This window comes from Eretmochelys imbricata, chromosome 6 (assembly GCF_965152235.1).
Source record: "Eretmochelys imbricata isolate rEreImb1 chromosome 6, rEreImb1.hap1, whole genome shotgun sequence".
Taxonomy (NCBI): Eukaryota; Metazoa; Chordata; order Testudines; family Cheloniidae; genus Eretmochelys; species Eretmochelys imbricata.
In genome coordinates, this window is record NC_135577.1 from 1,569,653 (window position 1) to 1,575,676 (window position 6,024).

Genomic DNA, 6,024 nt, shown 5'->3' on the forward strand with positions numbered 1-6,024 from the left:
TTGGGTCATTGGACTTTTGGGACTTTGGGTGAGTTGGGATTGCTGGACTCAAGAACCAAAGGGAAAGGGCATGCCCCAATTTGCTTGGGGTGGGTTTTTTGCTCATGGGTTGTGTTATGAATCCTGTTGGTGGTGTTTCCCCAACATAATGCCACATTGTTTCTCTATGTTATTAAAAGGATTTTTGCTACACTCAGACTATGTGCTTGCAAGAGGGGAAGTATTTCCTCTTCGAGGCGCCCAGCGGGGTTGGTATATGTTTGTCCCGGGTCACTGGGTGGGGGCTCGAGCCGGTTTGCATTGTGTTATTGGAAGGATCCCTAGATATTGAACCCGGACGTTGTTGCTGCCAACTCTGACGGGCAGAAGGGTTACACCTAAATTGATTTTAACATTACTATCATGTCAATCATCCCACCAGATTTCAGAGAGAATCATAAATGAACAATTCCAATTTCTCTTGTTTTTTTAAGCAGGCTCCTAGCTTTGGTGTACAGGCAACAAAAGGATTTCTTCTCTTCCAAAGGATGGGGAGGTGTGAGGTGGGGGATAAGAGCTGGCTGCTGGAGGGAGTCAGGGTTCTCACCCATAGTCTGGCGGAGGAGGTCAGACAGAGAGACTGACAGACAGAGCTTTAACCAAGGGGTTGACTTGAACTTGGCTGGGATCTGGACTCACCAAAATGGACTGTACTTCAACCTTCGTTCCTCTAGGCCAGCCTAAGGACATCTTGTGCTGTGTGCCTGTCACAAATATAAAGGGAAGGGTAAACCCCTTTAAAATCCCTCCTGGCCAGAGGAAAAATCCTCTCACCTGTAAAGGGTTAAGAAGCTAAAGGTAACCTCGCTGGCACCTGACCAAAATGACCAATGAGGAGACAAGATACTTTCAAAAGCTGGGAGGAGGGAGAAAAACAAAGGGTCTGTGTCTATCTGTATGCTGCTTTTGCTGGGGACAGAACAGGAATGGAGTCTTAGAACTTTTAGTAAGTAATCTAGCTAGATATGCGTTAGATTATGATTTCTTTAAATGGCTGAGAAAAGAGCTATGCTGAATAGAATGACTATTCCTGTCTGTGTGTCTTTTTTGTAACTTAAGGTTTTGCCTAGAGGGATTCTCTATGTTTTGAATCTAATTACCCTGCAAGGTATCTACCATCCTGATTTTACAGAGGTGATTCCTTTACTTCTATTAAAAGTCTTCTTGTAAGAAAACTGAATGCTTTTTCATTTTTCAAAGATCCAAGGGTTTGGGTCTGTGGTCACCTATGCAAATTGGTGAGGACTTTTACCTTCCCCAGGAAGTGGGGTGCAAGGGTTGGGAGGATTTGGGGGGGAAAGACGTGTCCAAACTACGTTTCCCAGTAAACCCAGTTAAAGTTTGGTGGTGGCAGTGGAAATTCCAAGGGCAAAGGGTAAAATTAATTTGTCCCTTGGGGAAGTTTTAACCTAAGCTGGTAAAAGTAAACTTAGGAGGTTTTCATGCAGGTCCTCACATCTGTACCCTAAAGTTCAGAGTGGGGGAGGAACCTTGACAGTGCCCCTTAACGAACAAACCTGACTGTTTTGACACTGCTGGGTGAGTGTCGCTGCGAATGGTGGGCAAGGGGCATTAATCCCTGAGGAATGGCCACGTCTCCATCAGGGGTCTGTCTCAGTGGGACTCCCTGAACGGAGGTCATGGTGGGAAGCAGGGGTGCTGAAGGCACAGAGGTCCAGTCTACGGAGGTGGTGAAGCTGCATGGCTTACTCTGGAGGTTGCATCCGATGAAGTGATCTGTAGCTCAGGAAAGCTTATGCCCAAATAAATTGGTTAGTCTCTAAGGTGCCACAAGTCCTCCTGTTCTTTTTGCGGATACAGACTAACTTGGCTACCCCTCTGAAATCTGTGCAAGCTAAGATAAGCAGCAGCAGTCTCATGCTGGGGACAAGAGACAAGATAAACCAGGACTGTAGAGATCAGGGTCCACATGAATAGGCGTGGGCAGTGCGTGCTACCCAGGGGCTGGTTCTGCAATGTAACCCAGCCAATTCCCAGAGGGGTCATGCAGAGAGAAAGGAAGAGGTTTGCTCTTCCACCGGTAAATATTGCTGTGATGCTGGGAGTTCCTGTCCCAGACGTGCAGCAGACCTCTGTGTACGTGCGAAACAGAGGTTGGTCCAGTAAAAGATAGGACCTCACCCACCTTGTCTCTGGCATTAGCCATGAGATGGCAGAGCACAGAGAACAATTATTGTGCCAGGCCTGCACGGACCCCCTCACCTGAAATTGGGGTCCCCGTCGTGCCAGGCACTGCACAGAACCCGCCTCCCCATGTCGTAGATCAGGGCCCTTGTCATGCTGGATGCTACACAAATCCCCCTGGCTGAGATCAGGGCCCCATTGTGCAGGGCGCTGCACAGATACACGGTACGAGACAGTCCCAGCCCTTACAATCTAAGACAGAAGACACCAGCTGCAGACAGACAGACAGACAAACAGGGAAGCACCATGGACCAATGATACAATGTTGGCCACCGTGATAGTGTGCCCACTGTCACTCACCCACTGCCCCGGTACAGCTTCCCTGCTGGACACTCACTTGGGTGTGGTCTCAATACACCAGACCCCACGTGCTTTAATCCTCCTGTGGTTGAACAGAGTCCAGGCACAGCCCCTGGCTGGGTCCCCAGGTGCCCCTCAGTGGGCTGATCCTCTGTCTAGCACCCCCTGAGAGCTGAGAGCCAGCGGTCCCACTGCCCAGCCCCTGGGGCCAGTACTGAGCCCTCAGACTTCCCTGTAGCTTCAACTCACGCTCTACTGGTGCCCCCTTTGTGTGGACACTGTGAGTTTCCCGTTTAACTCCTTAGAGTCATGGGTAACAGACAGACAGACAGACAGACAGACTTGGATTCTGAAACAAGTTGCTCTTGACTGAGACAGTGCCAGAGATACATGGAGCTAGAAAAGGCACAAACACAGCTCCATGCAGTTCCCTGCCTCAGTTTCCTCCCTGCTCTGGAGAGGAGTTTGGGTGTAGGTGAGAGTCATTCCTGGAGTTCAGCTCCCCGCTGTGGATTGCGCTCCTCCTGCAGCATGTGTTGCCCTTCCTAGGAGCCCAAAGCTTCCTGTGTCGGGTTTATATTGTCCCTGCTCTGGTGGGGAAGAGGTTACGGGGTGACTTGATCCCAGTCTGTAGGAACAAATATTTGATAATGGGCTCTTCAGTCAAGCAGGAAAAGCCTAACAAGATCCAATGGCTGGAAATTCAAGCTAGCCCTAGTCTACACTACAGAGTTGGGTCAACATAAGGTGGCTTACATTGCCCTATTTATGGAGGTGTCTACACTACAGCGTTCCTCCCACTGCTTTAACTTGCCCGCTGCGCCAACCTCATAAAACCACCTCGGCCAGAGGTGCAGCGCTTAGGTTGACTTAGGGCGATTCAGTGTCAGTGTGGACACTGCGTTGCTTACGTTGACGTAAGTGGCCTCCAGGAGATATCCCATAATGCCCCACTGTGACAACTCTGGTCACTGTTTTGAACTCTGCTGCCTAGTGGCCAGGTACACTGGGTATGTCACAGACATGTCTACAATAAAACCAAAGTGAAGTTGTTTTAACAGAGTCTGAGGGAGAGATTCAAAATAAAGGCGAGGAACTGGATGTGGAAACATGAGGTTACAGGTAGAAGAAAAACATAAAACACAGGCTGCAGCCTGTACCTGTTAGCAAGGTCCTGTACTGTCTGATAAGGTGTTGCTCACTCAATGGTCAGTTCTTCCAGCCGTTGTCCAGCCCATAAAGATGGGATCTACCATTCCTGAGACTCCACCCCCCTCCTGGAATGGATAACCTTGTGGTTCAATCTTCTGCTCTTATCCAGTCTCAAGCTATTGCCTCTTAGCTGAGCATTCTCTGCAGGTTCATTTATCTTTGTGAATCTCCAGCCTGCATCTCATCCAGAGAGTAAACACAGGCTGTCTCCACGGGCGTCCAGTTTTCAGATACCCCACACAATAGCCTATGTCACTTAGCTCTGAACTCATTCCCCACACAAACATCTCACAAGAACCTCAACAATCAGCTCAGTCTCAGACACCTCGTGAAGCCGTTTCAGTGTGAACGGTCAGGCACAGAGATAATGTCCCTGCCACCATGTGGCTCGGTGAGTTTGGGCATGTCTATGTTGCAAGCACTTAGGGAGCACTAGCCCAATTCCCTTCCCCACAAGCCAGTATCCCTCTCCTCTCCCCATGGGAGGTAGGGTCCCGTCTCTCATCTCCACTCCACCCCACACTCACCCTGCACCAGGCTCGTCACCAGCAGTGCTATGGCCAGGAGGGAGCAGAGATGCCGATGATCCACCCACGCCTGGTCCTGTCTTGGCCAAACCCAGCTGGCTCCATCACTCTGACCAAAGCCCAGCTGGGGAACAAATGTGCAGAGCAGGTTTTTATAGACACGGTTCCTGCCTCTGCCCTCCCCAGATCTAGAGAGATAACGGATGTGACCCATCCCCTCATGAACCACTCAGGAAAACAAGTGCTGCTAAATTCTGCATGTGAACAGGGTGCGACAGTTCTCAGTCTGCTCTTCTTGGAATTGCTCCATTAACGTGCATCCTGGAGAACCAACAAAGAAGTGCAACGGTCAAGGTTACAGGGGGAGGCCCATTGCGATTTTCACTTCCCTGTTTTGTTAGCAACTGAATTTGCCAAGAACAGCTGGTCAAGGACAGTGCTCTGGCAAAGCTAAGGTTGTAGTGTGGATAGGATAGCATGGGGGGGTTTCATAGATTCTATGGTGAGCAGGCACCATTGTGATCAGTCTCACCCCTCGTATAACACAGGCCAGAGACCTGCCCCCAAATAACTCAGAAAGCAGAACTTTTAGTGTCAGTAAGGGAGAACCCTCCACAACCTTTGGTAAATTGTTTCAAAGGTTAATTACTCTCACTGACAAAATCTTACACTTTCTTTCCAATCTGAATTTCGCTAGCATAAATTTGCAGCAACTGGATCCGCATGACTGTAAAGCCAATGACTGTTATTAAATGACTGCTCCCCATGTAGGTATTCATAGACTGGGGTGAAGTCACCCCTTAACCTTCTTAAGCTAAATAAATTGAGCTCCTTGAGTCTGTCACTCTCAGGCAGGTTTTCTAATCCTTTAATCATTCTCATGGCTCTTCTCAGACCCCTCTCAATTTATTAATATTATTCTTGAATTGTGGGCCCCAGCAATGGACACGGGATTCCAGCAGGGGTCACACCAATGCCAAATACAGAGGTAAAGTAACTTCTCTGCTCCTACTCAAGATTCCCCTGTTTATGCATCCCAGGATCACATTAGCTGTTTTGGCCACAGCGTCCCACTGGGAGCTCATGTTCAGCTGATTATCTTTTTCAGCATTTCTTCCTCCCAGGAGCGAGTCCCCCATCCTGTAAGAATGGCCAACACTCGTCGTTCCTAGATGGACACATTTTCGTTTAGCCATACTAATATACATAGTGTTTGCTTGCACCCAGTTTACCATGTGATCCACATCCATCTGAATCAGTGATCTGTCCTCATCCTTATTTACCACTCCCCCAATTTTGTGTCATCTGCAACCTTTATCAATCATGTTTTCTTCCAGGTAATTGATAAAAATGTTAATAAAATTGTGATTCTACTCCCCATATTCTTCTTAGAAATAGTGTTATAATATGACTACAGCATATCTAAAATATATTTTCTACAAGATGGGTCTTGTGAGATATCATTGGAAAGGTTATGATTTGCTGAATATAATTATCATATTTGTATGCAAGTATCATTTCTGTATCTGAAGTTAGGAATATTGACTATGTAACAATTATAAGTGGGTTTACACCTGGGGAACGCCCACCAGACGGAATGCTAAGGAGGAGCAATAGGACTTTGAAGATGCTAATCTCCCACCTTCCTGAGAAGCTTCCTGGGATGCTAGAAACAACCTTTAACTCATGGATTCTTTGACACTGCAGGGTCATGTGATTAAGTCACCTGTTACTAGATTCC